Raw genomic sequence first — 19,893 nt, 5'->3', positions numbered from 1 at the left:
TTCCAACCACTAAAATAAATTAATCTGAGATTTCCAGCAATTGTTTTCTTATTTCTTGTGCTTTTTTTTTTTCGGAGGGTGGGTGTAGTGAAAATCATTTGAAGGTCATTTTGTTTATAGTCTTAAAAAAAAAACAACAAAAGAGACAGTGACACAGAGATGCTGTTCTGAACAAATATACACTTTATATATATAGTTCACATATATATACATTTAACATAATATATCACTTTATTTATTATTTTTTTACATCCCACACACAATCTATATACACAGACACACGGCTTTTCTCTCTTTATTCTTTCTGTATATCTGCAGCACATATTATGGATTCCCAATGTTACAAGTGTTTGCTCTTCTTGCTGCCTGGTGTCTGTGTCCTCTCTACTGCATCACTGCATATGGATGGTTCAGAGCTCCCTGTAATTCAATGGAAAAAAATACTAAATATAATATGATGTAATAACACAAGCAGCAGCTCACAGCCAGTAAATATTAAATGTGTTTATGCCCTTGTTAAATGATCCTGCAGAGCCCTGTGTTCGGGGTTTATCCACTTTTCTATGAATCTGAAAAAAAAAAAGCCTATAACAAGAGGTTTATACAAGAGCCAAGAAAAATGGCGCTGGCTGGCAATATGTCCAAAATCCGCAAGGAATTGCAGTAAATTCCTTTTTTGTTTGAAGAAAATTTACAACTTGGTAATAGCCCTGGTTATGACCTCCCTGGCTCCCCCATTGGCTGCTGCCGGTCACATGGCGCCTGTGAGATTCTTCATGGCCTTCTGCCTGGGTTCCCTGGATGAGTTTTGCTGCCTTCTGCCTTTAGAGAGTCTCAAACCTCCTTTTTGTAACCTTTGTCTCAGATGAGGTGCATGTAGTGTTATGTGCGATCCTGAACCCCTCCTTCCCCTCTTTATTTTATCTCCTGCTTCCTGTTGTGGTTTGTTTTCTGCTGCTGATCCCTTCCCAGAGTCACCAGCACCACTGACTGATCAGTCTGATGCTCCTTCCCACTGACGACGTTTCTCTGCTGGTGCAATAGAGAAGGAATCTGGAAAAGCTCAACTAGAGTCTAGTCTGGGAACCACCAAAATGCCACCTGGATTACAGCTCCATCCCCTGCCCTGCCTGCCTGCCTGTGCTCAGCAAGGGTAAGTGCTGCCTGCAGCCCATTATCTGCACAACACCCTGCTATAGCGCTCTGCTCAGCCACACTGTCAGAGTCAGCTACATTCGTCTGCAGCTGTGTGCTGGACATTCGTCTGCAGCTGTGTGCTGGACATTCGTCTGCAGCTGTGTGCTGGACATTCGTCTGCAGCTGTGTGCTGGACATTCGTCTGCAGCTGTGTGCTGGACATTCGTCTGCAGCTGTGTGCTGGACATTCGTCTGCAGCTGTGTGCTGGACATTCGTCTGCAGCTATGTGCTGGGCTGCTGCACTGTATGTAGATCACAGCTGAGGCAATGGGCAGAGAGTGAGATACTGATCAATACAAGGCATTGCTGGGAAGATGTAATATTATAATTAAAGGTTCATTTCTTATGGAACTTATTGGTGGTCATCCACCTTTAGATAATGCTACCATATATGATAGATATATAGATATGGGATAGATAGATACTAGACAGATAATAGATATATAGATAATAGATCGATAGATAGATAGATAACAGAGAGATATTTCATTTCAAGCATACAGTGAGCATAATTACTAATTACACTGATTATGTTGCAATGTTTCTCAAGTGTAAATGATCGTTAATAAACTAATTTGCAGACAATCATTTCATGCAGGGGGCAATCTGCTTATGAAAAATGCACAAATGCTTCTCCACCAGATAGTAAGCATACTTTGTATTATAGATAGACAGAAAAATGATTGACAGATGATAGATGAGCTTTTATATATATATATATATATATATATATATATATATATATATATATATATATATATAATAATTAGGTATATATAAAAAGGTAACTTCATGAAGCGATGCATTGATAAGTTAATAGTGTAGCTGCATGCATTTTCCTTATATATATATATATATATATATATATATATATATATATATATAATGAGGAAATTGATTATATATATATATATATATATATATATATATATATATTAATGGGGAAATGTTTTATGTACATATATTTATTCAGTTTCTGTAAAGAATCGTTTGTTTGTTTTTTAATGTAATATAATGGCTAGTGTTGTAGAAGACGAAAATAATCGGTTCCATATTGGTTTGCTTTTATCTGAGTGCATAAAATACATCTTCACAAACATCTTCAACTTTCACATTGAGCAGCGAATGTCTAGACGTGCCTGGAGGAATAAGAATGAAATGTCTCATTCTGCAGCATGCAGTCAATTCACTGGCTTCATACAGATGCTATAGTTTTAATTTTGTACAGAAGTTTCAAATTTTTCATACCATTGTGTATTGGTATCTATCTATCTATCTATCTATCTATCTATCTATCTATCTATCTATCTATCTATCTATCTATCTATCTATTTGTTTTTAACACTATATGACATGTAAACCCCCCCATTATCTGGAATGACACAGTGTGGCCCCCCGTGTGCAGTGCTGTAATATTGGGTTATTAGCTAGTGAAGGTTGTGCTGCAGGAAAAGCAGAACAAAGAAAGTATTTCAGCCTTGTTCGTCAGACAGCTGGGAAAGGTATTTACTGCTCCTCTGCAGTGCGGCAGAACAGAGCAGCTGGCATCATCACAGGAAATAGAGGAAGTCCAAGAGACAGAGGAAGCCTCCATTCACACTAGTGGCGATGAGGTGTAATCCGCAATAAAGCACTTCACAAAGTAGACAAAGGAATTCACCAGTTAACTCACATTGCAAATCTCCGTAAAGGGGCAATATGGGCAATAAGAAGTCTCATTATATCCCTTTCCTACATGGTAACCTACACTAGAAACCTTCAATTACTTCCTTTTATCCCATTGTTGAATACCTCTAGATTCATAGATTAATTACATCGAATTAGTCAAGTGGGTGGACTTTAAGATTCTGTGTAGAATTATGGAGTCTATGGAAAATTAGATACATGACAGACAGATAGATAGATACATACATAGATAGATACATACATAGATAGATAGATAGATAGATAGATAGATAGATAGATAGATAGATAGCTATATAGATACAAATAGACAAATATAAATTGATACATTGCTAGCTATACATGGGTAGGCAAGTGAAAGAAGATAGATAGATAGATAGATAGATAGATAGATAGATAGATAGATAGATAGATAGATAGATAAGGCAGAGAAATACAAAACAGGTATCGATCTATCTATCTATCTATCTATCTATCTATCTATCTATCTATCTATCTAGAATTGGTCTATTTCTAGATACATAATAAATGCTAAATAGAATATAGACAGATACATTTGAAGAGGTCACTATCATGCAGCATACATTACATTATTTATGCTCTCTTCGCTGTATTTTCACTGCAGAGCTTTTATACAATGTCATATGCTTTATTAACAATGGGCTTACAAACTTGTGGAATAGATTGGTTGAATGATTGTGCAAATGTGCATTGATTGTGTATTAAATATGCTGTTATTGATAAGTAATCTACCCCAGGATGGTGGATAGACAGATGGTCAAATAATTAGAAAGATATTCTGCTAGTAATAATATATAATAGGTAAATTTTAATATAAAGCAAGGAAAGTCTTATGCATATATCCATAAATGGCAACGTGTGCAGTAAAATAGGACATGCAACATGTATGATTAAAGTGTATATATACATATATATATATATATATATATATATATATATAGCCACTATTCAAAGTGATTTATATTATGACATAACATGTATATATATATATATATATATATATATATATATATATATATATATATATATATATATATATATATATATAATGCTAATGCATGTTATGTTAATATATTATAGGTCAATTTAAATAGTGGCCATGTATATATATATATATATATATATATATATATATATATATATATATATATACAGATATTAATCATACATATTGCATGTTCTATTGCATATATACACATATATATATATACCCATCACACATTGAAAAAAATATATATGTATTGACACATAATCACAGTGGAGACAGAGTAACAAATAAACACACAGTTGATATATATATATATATATATCAAGATTCTATTGAGTCAGAGACAATACTGTGCAGCATACTTAATGTTACATATATGAAAGATTTGAATAGAAAGCATATAGAAAACTGAAATATATAATTGGGTAGCAGTAATTATGGCCACATTCTTATTTACCAGTTTCTGCTTATTTTTATATATGAAGTCTTCATAACTGATTAAAAAAGAGTAAAAATGTCTTGGTTGCCATCATTTTTGGTGCAGCACTTTATGGGGGGTGAATAGGATGGACAAAGTATCTGGTGTGATGTGGGGTGTAACCTTACTGGGAATCTGTAGTGGGGGTCTCTGCTGCTCACCCCATCTTCCTTGCAATGCAGATTCAGATCTGGGGGTAGACAGAGCCTATTGTATCCTCGGGCACAATGGCCAAAGCAGCAAGTGCCCACTACAGGTTTTCCTCACTACACAGAGAAGCAATGCATACAACCTTTTTTTTTGTTATGTGCAAGTGTGTTGATTATTCTGTGTAATTTGGGGTAAAATTGATTTTTCCTAAAAGCTCTTTCACAATTGCTGACCATTGTGAACTCTCTCCTGGTAGATATGTACCCACATTGATGAGAGCAATATAATGATAATTGTGTGTACAGAATTGTGTTCAGAGACAAAGCACTAATGCAAACTGGTCCTGTTGAAATGAACAGGATTCATTAATGTTCCCACCACTTTCATTATGTTAAAACTAGCATTTACGACCTGAGTGTAAATTCAACCTGAGGCCACTTTCACCTTCAGGCCTTTTTACCTCTTATAAAGTTATTAGACATTGAAAAATAAATAATTAAGAAACATATTTCACTCTTGTCAATGATGTGCTACTTTACATGTCATGATGTACTATGTATTTTGTTGTTGTTACTAAATTAGTTAAATGGATACTTATTCCAATTTTTTTACAGCACGCCCCATATTCTCATCTAGATCCTTACACCCATATATTACTATGTACTATGTACTGGAATCACACATAGAATTGACAAATGCACAAAACACATTCAATATATGTTTTTTTTTAGCAGGGCTTAAAGCCAATGCACACATTTCAGAAGAGGATGTGAAGATGCCTATACTGTAGAGGAGACTTTTTTTCACTGCAGTTATTGTAATGAGGACCATGTGAGCTACAGACCTGACTCCTATGAAGATCACAATGTTGTGTCCCCTGAGTTCTCTGGTCTGCAGATAATCATCAATCCCCATGTTGACATTATGGAATTTTCAAAGTGCAACTCTGATCTCTTTAGGTTCCTAGCTGTGTGTAAAATAACCAGAATTTCCTTACCAGGACACAACTATCACTGAAGAATGTTTATAAGGAATCTTGTAATAGTTTGCATACAATCCTCATTGGGCTGGAGATGTCTATCCTGACAGGGTAAAACATAAACAGATTCCTCTCCTGTAGACCAGGTGTTTGTATGGCTGCCAGAAAACTAGCTCCTTCCAAGGATCAAAGATTCTCATTTAAGCATGACCTCTACCTCTAATCCTTCCAAAATCTATCTATCTATCTATCTATCTATCTATCTATCTATCTATCTATCTATCTATCTATCTATCTATCTAACATCTATCTATCTAATATCTATCTATCTATTTATCTATCTAACATCTATCTATCTATCTATCTATCTATCTATCTATCTATCTATCTAACATCTATCTATCTATCTATCTATCTATCTATCTATCTATCTATTATCTATCTATCTATTATCTATCTATCTATTTATCTATCTAACATCTATCTATCTATCTATCTATCTATCTATCTATCTATCTATTATCTATCTAACATCTATCTATCTATCTATCTATCTATCTATTATCTATCTATCTATTATCTATCTATCTATCTATCTATCTATCTATCTATCTAACATCTATCTATCTAACATCTATCTATCTATCTATCTATCTATCTATCTATCTATCTATCCCATATCTATCTATCTATCTATCTATCTATCTATCTATCTATCTATCTATCTATCTATCCATTATCTATCTATCTATCTATCTATCTATCTATCTATCTATCTATCTATCTATCTACGTATCTATCTATCTATCTATCTATCTATCTATCTATCTATCTATCTATCTCATATATATCTATCTTTTTATCTAATGTTCTATCAATATCTGTCTAATTTTTTTACATTATTATTTTTCTCTATAACTCTATATTTCTATGTTCTGATATGTCACTGATTGCCTAAAGGCTACTATAAAAAAAAGCCCCCCTTTTGGCAAAAATGCCATACATAGTATGAACAGTTTCAGTGTGAAAACCAAGAAAGAAACAACTGAGTGAGGGACAAATCTAAACAACAAAATTTTCTTTATTGGTATATTAGTATATGTATGATTAAAAAAAAAAAAAACAATAAAACCAAGCTACAAAATAGACACAAAGGAGAGAGGTTGAAGGATTACACAGGGTTACATAAGGCAATACCCATATAAGTAGTTACACAGTTAAAGTACTGAAGTCAGGCATGAAAGAAAACAATTCATTGCTAAAGAGAAAGTGCTAAAGTATATTATACAACTTCAGATAATAGTAAAGAATGAAAAACACTAACTCATAAAAACCTGTGAGGGTATGTGTCCACGTCCAGGAAACGCTGCGTGTTTGACGCTGCGTGGGGCCGCAGCGTCAAACACGCAGCGTCCAGATGTTCCAGCATAGTGGAGGGGATTTTATGAAATCCCGTCTCCACTATGCATGGTTAGGGCTGACCCACACGTCCAGATAATTCCGGTACCGGAATAAATCGGTACCGGAGTTATCCGTGTCCGTGTGCCTGGGAACTCACGGAGGCCATACCTGCGGCACACGTGTGCCGCCCGTATGGCGAGTGGGTACCACACGGAGCGTGTGGTACCCACTCTGCATGGTGCTGAAGCTGCGATTCATATCATCCCTGCAGCAACGTTTGCTGCAGGGAAAATATGAAGAATAGTGTTTAAAATAAAGATCCATGTGTCCGCCGCCCCCCCACCCCCTGTGCGCCCCCCCCGCTGGTCAGAAAATACTCACCCGGATCCCCCGTCGGCAGTCGCTCCTTCCTGGTCTGGCCGCGGCTTACTGTATGCGGTCACGTGGGGCCGCTCATTTACACTCATGAATAGGCGGCTCCGCCCCTATTGGAGGTGGAGCCACATATTCATGAGTGTAATCGGCCGCATACAGTAGGAGGCGCGGCCAGACCAGGAAGGAGCGACAGCCGACGGGGGACCCGGATAAGTATTTTCTGACCAGCGGGGGGGGCGCACAGGGGGTGGGGGGGCGGCGGACACATGGATCTTTATTTTAAACACTATCATTCATATTTTCTCTGTAGCAAACGCTGCTACAGGGAACATATGAATGGCGGCTTCAGCACCATGTGGGGGGGGACAGCGCTTACTGTAGCGCTGTCTCCGGCACGCCACACGGACCCCAGACGGAGAATGTCCGTGTGAGGTGCGTGTTTTACACGGACCCATTGACTCTATTGGGTCCGTGTAATCCGTGCGCTCCCACGAACACTGACATGTCTCCGTGTTTGGCACACGGAGACACGGTCCGCACACGGTCCGCACAAAATCAATGACATCTGAACAGATGCATTGATTTTTATGGGTCTACGTGTGTCAGTGTCTCCGGTACGGGAGGAAACTGTCACCTCACGTACCGGAGCCACTGACGTGTGAAACCGGCCTAACACGCATCCGGCGGCCCTGCGACTCCAGACATGCTGCGCGTCTTTTAAGATCGCAGCATGTCCGTGTTTCTTGCGGCGACGCTGCGCCGCCGCAAGGAATAACACAGGGCCCTATGCGAGGGGTGCGATGATGCCGGATGTGTGCAATTAACACATCCGGCATCATCACGTCCCAGAAGGGGGCGGGGCTTAGCGCCAAGCGGGTTTGCCGCTCCGACGATACCGCCGGCCATCCTGATCGTGGACACGTACCCTAAGAGTAAGAGGTAAGTAGAACCAAGTGGCTGAGATCCTGGCTTCACTCACCAAGCACACTAGATATGTTTCGCCAATAGTTTCGCCGGCCAAACATACCATATACACACAGTTTCAATGTAGCAACCAGCTAAAAAGCTTGTGAGTTTGTCATCACCCATTGCAAGCGATTGTTCACATACATTTTGCAAATTAGTCAAAATTGGATTTGTATTTGATGTAAATCACCTGTTCAAAGGTTGAATGACACAATGCGCATGCGTAAACAGATCAAGTCCAACCACATCTAACAATCATAGTGGCTTGCGATTAAAATGTATCAGACATGAAAATAATGTTTGCTGTTTTTATATAATTCTATTGCAAGAGGTATTTTGACAAAATAACATAAGCTCATAAAAGTCCCATATCTATTTGAGAACACCGTCATATCCACCTTACATATAATACCCTACCTTACCCCATACCCATTAAATGAAAAGTGTCTGCCAATGGCCACCCATCTAATATGTATGGAGACCTCCTGACATTGCCTCTCACAGATGATTTTGGGGTAAAGGAGGAGCAAGCATTTGAAATTTCAACAGCCAATTCCTTTGTTTTCAGGAAAAATAAGCCTCTGTCAGGGGCTTCTGCCAGTGGATTTCTCCTCTCTCCCCATTGAAAACATTAAACTTTCAGCCACGCTGAGCACATTTGTATAGCAGGTCATGAGTGATGGTTGTCTGATGGATTCATTTTTTGCTGACCGTTATCTCATGAGTATGGAAAACTTTAGAAAAATAGGAAGCGATTACTTAAAGAGTAATCATCATTTTAATTTTTATTTCATAAATCAATAGTACATATGAAAATAAGCAACTTTGTAATAAACAGTGGTGTAAAAAAGTGTTTGCCCCTTCCTGATTTCCTATTCTTTTGCATGTTTCTCACATTTAAATGTTTCAGATTAGCAGACAAGTGTAGATATTAGACAAAGATAACACAAGTAAACACAGAATGTAGTTTTTTAAAGGAAGGTCTTTATTATTAAGGGAAAAAAAATTCCAAACCTACAGGGCTTTGTGCGAAAAAGTGATTGCCCCCCTCCCATTAAAATATAAATTAACTAGTGTATCACGTCTTTGGAAGCTGAGTTTGTATTCTCTAGCAACACTGAGGCCTGATTAATGCCTGTTCTCAATCAAAAAGTCACTAAAATAGGACCTGCCTGACAAAGTGAAGTAGACCAAGAGATCCTCAAAAGCTAGACATGCCGCGAAAATCTAAAAAAAAATCTAGAACGAATGAGAAACAAAATAATTGAGATCTATCAGTTCTGAAAAGGCAATAAAGCCATTTTGAAAGCTTTGGGACTCCAGCGAACCACAGTGAGTGTCATTATTCACAAATGGCGAAAACATGGAACAGAGGTGAACCTTCTCAGGAGAGGCCAGCTGACAAAAACTACCACAAGAGCACAGTAATGTCTCAACAAAGAGGTCGCAAACAACATCCAAAGAACTGCAGGCCTCACTTGCCTCAGTAAAGGTCAGGGTTCATGACTCCACCATAAGAAAAAGACTGGGCAAAAATGACATGCATGGCAGAATTTCAAAATGAAACCACTGCTGAGCAATAAGAACATAAAGGCTCTACTCAGTTTTTCCACAAAACATCTTGATGATCCCCAATACTTTTGGATGAATACTCTGTGGACAGATGAGACAAAAGTTTAACTTTATGGAAGGTGTATGTCCCATTATATATGGCATAGAAGTTACACAGCATTTCAGAAAAGGAACATCATACCAACAGTAAAATATGGTGGTTGTAGTGTGATGGTCTGGGGCTGTTTTGCAGCTTCAGAACCTGGAAGACTTGCTGTGGTAAATGGAACCATGAGTTCTGCTGTCTACCAAAAAATCCTGAAGGACAATGTCCTGCCATCTGTTAGTGACCGCAAGCTGAAGCGCACTTGGGTTATACAGCAGGACAATGATCCAAAACACACCAGTAAGTCCACCTCTGAATGGCTTAAGAAGAACAAAGAAGAACACAATTAAGACTTTGGAGTGGCCTAGTCAAAGTCCTGGCCTTAATCCGATTGAGATTGAGATGCTGCGGCATGACCTTAAAAAGACGTTCATGCTCAGAAACACTCAATTCTGGCTGAATTACAACAATTCTAAAAAGATGAGTGGGCCAAAATTCCTCCAGAGCGTTGTCAAAGGCTCATTGCCAGTTATCACAAAAGCTGACTGCAGTTGTTGCTGCTAAGGGCGGCCCAACCAGTTATTAGGTTTACGAGGCAATCATTTTTCACACAGGGCCCTGTAGGTTTGGATTTCTTTTCCCCTTAATAATAAAGACCTTCATTTAATAACTGCCTTTTGTGTTACTTGTGTTATCTTTGTCTAATGTTTAAATTAGTTTGGTGATCTGAAACATTTAAGTGTGACAAACATGCAAAAGAATAGGAACTCAGGAAGGGGGAAAACACTTTTTCACACAACTGTATGTTATCAGAAAAAGTAGTTGCTTCTTTCTCAGCTAGAATTGATAATTGATTGTTAGAGATAAATATATCAGTGAAAGTTTGGGTTCTGGTACCCGACCAAAACTTTAGCCAAAAGTTCGATTTGGGCACCAGAACTGTACCTGAACTTAAACCAGATCCTGAACACAATTGAAAACAATGGAGACCGGAACTTTGGATCTGTAACTAAAAAATACTCTCTCTCTCTCTTCCTCCGGAACTCTGAACATTGCAATGGGCTTCCAGGAGAAATCCATGTTCGGCATTTGACACCGGACACTAATTGTCCTGTACCCCGAACTTTTAAGTTTGGGTTCTCTCATCTATATTCAGTATCAAAATTCTCAATTCACAGGTAAAATCTGTATTCAATAAAGCCAGACTCCCGTTACTGACATAGGAGATGGCAGCTGCTTCTAATGAATTTCTAAGTAGATGGGAAGTGGAGGAGCTAGAGACAGCGCTCCACCCTCCTTCTACCCTAGATACAATCTTAGGCCGGTTTCACACGTCAGTGGCTCCGGTACGTGAGGTGACAGTTTCCTCCCGTACCGGAGACACTGACACACGTAGACCCATAAAAATCAATGCATCTGTGCAGATGTCATTGATTTTTTGCGGACCGTGTCTCCGTGTGCCAAACACGGAGACATGTCAGTGTTCGTGGGAGCGCACGTTTTACACGGACCCAATAGAGTCAATGGGTCCGCGTAAAACACGCACCTCACACGGACATTCTCCGTCTGGGGTCCGTGTGCGTGCAGGAGACAGCGCTACAGTAAGCGCTGTCCCCCCCACATGGTGCTGAAGCCGCGATTCATATCTTCCCTGTAGCAGCGTTTGCTATAGAGAAAATATGAAGAATAGTGTTAAAAATAAAGATTTAGGTGTCCGCCGCCCTCCCACCCCCTGTGCGCCCCCCCGCTGGTCAGAAAATACTTACCCGCTCCCTCGCTCCTTCCTGGTCTGGCCGCGCCTCCTACTGTATGCGGTCACGTGGGGCCGATCAATTACAATCATGAATAGTCGGCTCCGCCCCTATGGGAGGTGGAGCCACATATTCATGACTGTAAATGATCGGGCCCACGTGACCGCATGCAGGAGAAGCCGCGGCCAGACCAGGAAGGAGCGACAGCCGACGGGGGACCCGGGTAAGTATTTTCTGACCAGCGGGGGGGGCGCACAGGGGGTGGGGGGGCGGCGGACACCTAAATCTTTATTTTTAACACTATTCTTCATATTTTCTCTGCAGCAAACGCTACTGCAGAGAGGATATGAATCGCAGCTTCAGCACCATGCAGAGTGGGTACCACACGCTCCGTGTGGTACCCACTCGCCATACGGGCGGCACACGTGTGCCGCAGGTATGGCCTCCGTGAGTTCCCAGGCACACGGACACGGATAACTCCGGTACCGATTTATTCCGGTACCGGAATTATCTGGACGTGTGGGACAGCCCTTATCAGTGGCAGCAGCCATCTTCTCTCAGTAATGAGAAAATCTGTCTTCGCTGAATACAGATTTTACCTGTGAATTGAGAATTTTGATAATGACTGATCAGTCAGAAGCAGTATTCTCTGATAAGATATATGATAAAGTTGCTTATTTTCATGTCTACTATTGATTTATCGAATAAAAATTAAAATAAAGGTCACTCTTTTTTTTTTTTTTTTTACTATGTTCAAGTCCAAAATGCTACCACTTTCTACACAACAGCTAACTGGTTGCATGTTAAAATAAAAAGTAGTCTATTACGTTAAAGGGAACCTGTCAGCAGGATTGTGCACAGTAACCTACAGACAGTGTCAGGTCGGCGCCGTTATACTGATTACAGTGATACCTGGTGATGGAATCCGTCTTGTGGTTGTGGTTTCATCTTTATTTGCAGCTTTCAGTTAATGATCTGCTCGTGCTCCGGGGCGACCTGTGGGGGGGGGGGTCTTCATGTGTTGCTCTGATTAGGTAGTCATCTGTATGGCTTCTGACTGGTCACTGATCCCTCACTGACCTGCACGCTAGTTTCCATAATTAATTTTATATTTATTTAAAAAAAAATCACCTTCAGCAGGCAGGTGCTGGAGCCAGAGCCTGGGCTCATGTATAATGTGCATTTAATTCTTTAACTTGCTTGTATAAATAAATAAATAAATAAATAAATAAATAAAAAATCTGTCTCTAAACGGCGCCAGCTGCGCCTGTGCAGTATTAGCTATAGATGATGCAATAGATGCTACTGCACAGGCGCCATCAGCGCCATCTTGCTAGACAAAAAAAGTGTCTCCTCCAAGCCGGCGCTGACTGCACCTGCACAGTAGCATCCATCACATCACCTATAGCTAGCTGGCGCCGTTTTGAGACAGATTTTTTTTTAAATTAATTTATGTATGTATCAACTTTGTAATTAAAACCAATTTTATTTATTTATCTTTTTTTACTCAGAGATTTTCAGTATAGTCTGGGTTTCCATTTTTCAGTTGTGTCCTATGTGAGCTCCAATGGGGACAGTGATAATGATGTGGTCTGTAAAGTACTGTGGAATTAATGGCAACATATAAGGCTGGTTTCACACTTGCGTAGGGCAGAGCTGCGGAGGGCTGCGTACTTCCTCGTACTTCCTATGTTAAGCCCCGCCCCCTGCTGCGCCTCTTCCATTCAGCTCCGCCTACATCGGCATGCGTCCTGCGCACCTATCTTATCTTTAACATTGGGTACGCAGGCCCTGTGGATGTATGCAGATGCCTTCGCTAGCGTTGTCATGACGCTGCGGTGACCGCAACAAAATGCAAAATGTTGCGTTCGGCGCAGTTCAGCGCAGCGTCATAACAACGCATGCAGAGGCATCCGCACACATCCACATGGCCTGCGTACCCAATGTTAAAGATAACAGAAAAGCAGGTGTGTCCAGCGAGTGGTGAAGGTAAAAAATAACTTTTAAGGAAAATATATTAAAAATATCTACGCGTTTCGACCTGGTGGTCTTAGTCATGATCGTCATTAGGTTCTATAGCCAGAGTGTACTGAGTGCTGGATACCATATATATGGATGCATTTTTAATATATTTTCATTAAAAGTTATTTTTACTTTCACCACTCGCTGGACACACCTGCTTTTCTGTTATCTTTAACATTGGGTACGCAGGCCATGCGGATGTGTGCGGATGCCTCTGCATGCGTTGTTATGAAGCTGCTCTGAACTGCGCCGAACGCAACATGTTTCATTTTGTTGCGGTCGGTGCAGCGTCAAAAAAATGTATGCAGAGGCATCCGCATACATCCACATGGCCTGCGTACCCAATGTTAAAGATAAGATAGGTACGCAGGACGCTTGCCGATGTAGGCGGAGCTGAATGGAAGAGGCGCGGCAGTGGGCGGGGCATAATGGAGGAGGAAATACGCAGCCCTCCGCAGCTATGACCTACGCAAGTGTGAAACCAGCCTAAGAGAGTAAAATAAATGCATTTTTAAGTCTGAGCGAGACACGACTGATGCAAAATGTGTGCACTTTGTGAATATTGGGCTCGTGCGTTGAGGTTTATTTGATGTTTTTGGGCTTAGGCACAACTACCAGTGAGAGTCCTCTTAAATTCCATTTGTTCTTTACATTCATCAATAACTACCGTACTAACTTTTCTTTGGCAGTTCTTGATTTTGAAGTTGATCAACCAAAGATTCCTTCATCAAGATTTATGATCAGCTCAGCATTGCTGCAGGAAAATCTATTATTATATGGCACCTACTGACATCAATGGCTTCTATGTAAGATGTGGTTGTGATACGTTCTCTAGAGCGAGGGATGATTTTGCTGTTGCTTTGAGTCCCTGAGTGTGGAATATCTCCCGATAATCTTTATATTGTTAGTTCTTGCCCTGATGTGACATCCCCCTTATACTACCGTGTCTTAGACACTTTTTATACTTCCTTATATATTTCTTAGAAGTGACCAAAAAGAGGATGTGGCTAATTGGAGTTCTGTCGAGTTAATGTCCTTGGGTCGTTTAGATTGAGGTGTATGACATGTATCTATATACTTAATTTGTTTTGCAAATAAAAACGAAGCAGGATTCTGTCCTCAGATTTTTGAAACCTAATCTCAGTACAGCAGTCTAGCGATATGTCCCTTACTGGACTGCTTGCTGTAGTTTTGATAAAATAATTTATCAGGAAGAGATTATCACCAGAGGATTAGAAAACCTGCTGCCCTGTACCCCTTCATATTCGCGAGCGCTGCATAGCCCCACCCCCACCACTGATTGGCTTATTTCTGCCTATGCACAGTGTACACAGGAAGCTGCTAATCAGTGTTGTGGGCGGGGCTATACAGAGCTCAGCATTGGGAGAACTGCTAGATCAGGGTTATACAGAGCTCAGCATTGGGAGAACTGCTAGATCCGGGGTTATACAGAGCTCAGCATTGGGAGAACTGCTAGATCCGGGGTTATACAGAGCTCAGCTTTGGGAGAACTGCTAGATCCGGGGTTATACAGAGCTCAGCATTGGGAGAACTGCTAGATCTGGGGTTATACAGAGCTCAGCTTTGGGAGAACTGCTAGATCCGGGGTTATACAGAGCTCAGCATTGGGAGAACTGCTAGATCCGGGGTTATGTAGATCTCAGCATTCAGAGAACTGCTAGATCCGGGGTTATACAGAGCTCAGCTTTGGGAGAACTGCTAGATCCGGGGTTATACAGAGCTCAGCATTGGGAGAACTGCTAGATCCGGGGTTATACAGAGCTCAGCTTTGGGAGAACTGCTAGATCCGGGGTTATACAGAGCTCAGCTTTGGGAAAACTGCTAGATCCGGGGTTATACAGAGCTCAGCTTTGGGAGAACTGCTAGATCTGGGGTTATACAGAGCTCAGCATTCAGAGAACTGCTAGATCTGCAGCAGATTAAACAAAGTTGTTAGCAAAACTACAGCAAGCAGCCCAGTAAGTGATACATTGCTGCAATCAGGATCTCTGCCTCTACATCATGCTGCTCTCAGGTGGGTTGGCAAAAACCATGTGACAGATTCCCTTTAAAGAAACACTACCTAAAAATGACTTATAAAAGAAAATAAGACAAATTGCTTGCGCTGATAGTAATTTTACAGGGTTTCCTACATGTACCTGAAACAAACAGTCCTGCAGAACTCCTGCAAAAAAAAAATAAATTACAGGGTTAATTTCCTGCTGATCTCTTTTATTTGTAGCTTTGAGTCTTGGCTTTGACAAGGAGTGAGACTTCATTACCTTTGGGATATATTTATTATTAATATTTTAAAAATAAAGGGGCTTATTAATTATTACTGGTGCTTTGAATGCCAGTTTAAATAGAGGAAGTGCTGAAGATGCTCCAAATTCATTAAGAAGCGTGTACTTTAGAAATTTGCCATATTAAATGGTCAAGGATGTGCAATCTACATTTTGCATAAGAGTAAATATATAGGAAGGAACAAATTAGAATTCTCTGCGCCCTTCTGTATGAACCCATTAAATATTTGGTATGGGCTAAATAAATTGTGTCAATATCATAATATTCTTCTTTTTTTTTAATCAGTGGATCATTACACTGGTATAAGGTTTAATGCTACATTCCCATGTTGTAGAATTTCTACAGCAATTTCTGCACCAGTTAGATACATTATGTTCCCCACAAAATTTCTTCATTGCATTTTTAGTTCATTTTTTACCGTGCTTTTATCACTGCGGGGTTTTTTTTTGTCTTTTTTTGCATGTAATGTTTTAAATAAAGCTGTTTATTTTTCTTTCTTTTTTATATTTCTGGTTTTGGAAATGCACTAAAAATGCTTAGGTGTTTTTTTACTTGCAGATTTTGTGCTTCTTATGCCATTCTATAGGGAAAATCTACGTGCCTGCAATAAAAATTGACATGTTGCGGATTACAAACACACGTCGTGGGTCAGTTTACGCAGTGTAAAAGTGAAGCACTGTGGGCATGATATTTTTTAAAAATCCCATCAACTTTGCTGGAGCTGTAAGATTCTGCATTTTTTTTTTGTGCAACGAACATACACAGTGTTAAAAGCTTGCCAAAAACTTATCACGGGAACTAAACCTAAGTCCTTCCTCTGATGGCCACCAAATGTATTTATTTATTTTACTCACTTATATAGCACCATTAATTCCACAGCGCTTTACAGGCATTATCGTCACTGTCCCCATTGGGGCTCACAATCGTATGCTAAAGAATGGGTCAAGGAGGCTATTACGAAATTGGTGGACTTCATATATCTGGACCATGGGCACTTTGTGGCCCAAATATTTCTGATAGCAACTGAAGTGAGAAGTATTGACTTCACCAATCAATAAAACATTGCATGGCACAGGTGAGAAGTGATTCCCTGAATAGTTACTATAGGCTTCTCCTCCACTTCTCCACTTGCACTTGTTTTCATACACATAGCCTATTATATTATACCATACCATATATTCCCACATTCTGTTCCATCCGAACCACGCACATTATCAGTCTTCAACACTGGAGAAAGCTCCCTTTGTTTTCTGTGGAATTCATCAGAAAGCTGGGTTGAATATTTTATCCTAAGCCCTCTTCAATAAACTTTATAATTACAGTTCATAAGAATCCTGTAAAATCAGATTGAGAAAAAAAAAATCATCAAAATGCTTGGGAATGTTTGTTGGCCCTAATATAGCAGATTCCTAGTCTTTGCATATTGACTTCATTTGCACATAATCACTTACATGTGACTGGGAATCTGTGGGTTTAATGTCATGTCCTGATCCAGTTTAATTGTGTCTTTTTTTTTTTTTTTTACATGGAAAACATGTAGGGAACGTGATAACTGAATGGTCCCTATATTTTCCTATGTATTTTATTTTTATTGTAAAAATGGTATTAACATCAGACATATTTTTAGCAGTTTTGCTTGCTGTTTCATGCTCCATTTCCATCAGGTGGAGCTTTAAGCCATTAGTTTTGATGCTCCACTGGACAGAAACAACCTGCAACACATATGGATCCATTGTACTCATCCAGCAGGATTTTTAAAGGCATAGAGAACCCATGCCCCACCAGACAGATCCTAACAATTCAAGATCTCACTGACCCAACTATGATGTTTTAGCTACAGGAGCCTTCCTCAAGCTGAATGAAGCCATGCATTACTTACTGTGCATTTTGCAAGAAAGTTACAATTCTTAAGAACAACTTTTACTTGGTGCTGAAATATGTAAATGACCACCAGCCTAGGACAGACCTGAAAATGGAGCACTGTCCTGTTTGATGTCAGAATGCAATAGTTCACCAACACCATTCCAACATGAGCAATAGTGGAGAAATGATATTATTAATGGTATTTAATGCTAATGGTAAACCATAGTGCTTTTACAAACTACTTTTTTTTTAATTAAATAGTAAATTACTCTCCATATACTCCAGAACACATGTTGGAGATAGTAAGAAAGCAAAAGTAATCACTTTTTTTTTTTTTTGCAAAAACAGTTGTTTATAAGTATGGTATATCACACATATAAGCATGGGATGAAATCATGTGGCTTTTATATGAGCCACAAACCTTATTAATAGTTATAAACTGAAATAGTATCTCCAATCTATTGTTAATTATGCCAAGATTTACTGTGCAGAGCAATGGAAGTTTTCATACCTGTACATCTCTGGAGAGAGAATGGTTGCTAAAGTCAAGCAAATCCTTGAGTTAAGTCAAAGATGAAGTGAATGAAGTGCATGTTCCTTTTTGTTTTATGGTGTTATTCCTTTCTGTGCCCATAGGAAGGCGCTGTTGGACAATTCTCTTGTATTCTGTGAATTAGTGTGTGACTTGCCCTTTGGTTAACCTGAAGGGGAATGGAGAGCACATGATCCCTGCTAATGTCCTTTATTCATTATCTTTAAGACTTGGCATAACCCAAGGAGTTTAATCTCTTAAGCATCAGTTAAACTGCTCCATAAAAAAAAATGTTGGAGAAGAAGATTCTTCCTTCTACTTACTGTACTGTTTTACAATGCAGAAATATATGATATAATTGTGAATGATAGATAGCACAAAATGCTGCTCTGCTGCTGACAATAATTAATGTTCTGGTTAAATAATGCACCTGCTTTGCCTATGTGCAGAGTTGTCTTCAAACATGATGGCATACATTAATTCCCATACCTTTCAAAGGAAATAATACCCTTCAGTTACTAAATGATTTGCTGTACAGAGCAAAAGGGAAATGCAAGCGCTGAACAATATATATATATATATATATATATATATATATATATATATATATATATATATACAGAATGCTATCAGTTACTTTACAAAACAAATAGTCACACACACTTTAATCATTAATGAATCCATTAGTTATAATGTTCAATTCTTAGTCACAAACTCACTGATTAATAAATCTGTCCAATTAGTGGAGAAATTACATAAAAAATATAGATTTAACATCGAGACTAAACAAACTGTCCATAAATCCCCAATGTATCTAACCGCCTAATGACTAGTTATAAAGGGCAATAAATGCATAAACATAATTTTTGTAATTTTCAGTTCTGGTTGGCCATATATTATAGGTATATATTCTCCTGGATCATAATTGAGATGCATGTTCAGCCTCACATATGGTGCTTCTGAATCGTGTGATAAATTGTGCTTCTTCTGTATCCTGGGGTCTCCTACTTCACACTCGCCCTTTAAATTCATTCTTGTGGAACCTTGAGTGAAAAAAAATAAACACGAAAACTATTCACACTGTTTGTTTTATGACGTTACACCAGATTCTTCCCAACCTCCAAAGTTCAAAGATGTTTCTCACTACTAGAAGTTGTAAACAGTTTGTTGCCTTGTAATTACAAGTGACACCAAAAGCACTAAATAAATATTTTAGCTTTCTTGGGCTATCGCCCATTTGCCACTTCTTTATATACTTCTTTTCCTAGGCTGAATTCTTCCTCAGATGCTTATCTGATTCCTTTCTTGAACAATGCCTGTATAATAAGAGTTAAAGAAAAGAAACATTAGAAACAAGAACATAAGAGACAATATAGAAAACAACAACATAAAAACTTGTGCATTCTCCCCTACTGCCCTCATCATGTTCACAGAAAAAAAAAGAACATAACATTCTAAATGGAAATATCCTTCATCTTGTTTGTAAATATTGATAAATTATTAATTGTTAGAACAAGAAATCTAT

General features: G+C 39.1%; 1 protein-coding gene across 2 annotated transcripts in view; it reads left to right on the top strand.

Annotated features, from left to right (window-relative positions):
• The first annotated feature begins 790 nt into the window (after positions 1-790).
• Positions 791-19,893, top strand: part of HOXD3 (homeobox D3) — a 46,397-nt gene continuing 27,294 nt past the window's right edge. For both annotated transcript variants that reach the window (XM_077272635.1, XM_077272632.1), the window contains exon 1: positions 791-1,153. The gene's annotated coding sequence lies outside the window, so the exon portion shown is untranslated. The remainder of the gene's footprint in view (positions 1,154-19,893) is intronic.

This window comes from Ranitomeya variabilis, chromosome 7, assembly GCF_051348905.1.
Source record: "Ranitomeya variabilis isolate aRanVar5 chromosome 7, aRanVar5.hap1, whole genome shotgun sequence".
In the NCBI taxonomy this organism is placed as follows: Eukaryota; Metazoa; Chordata; class Amphibia; order Anura; family Dendrobatidae; genus Ranitomeya; species Ranitomeya variabilis.
This window is presented reverse-complemented; position numbering and strand designations above follow the sequence as displayed.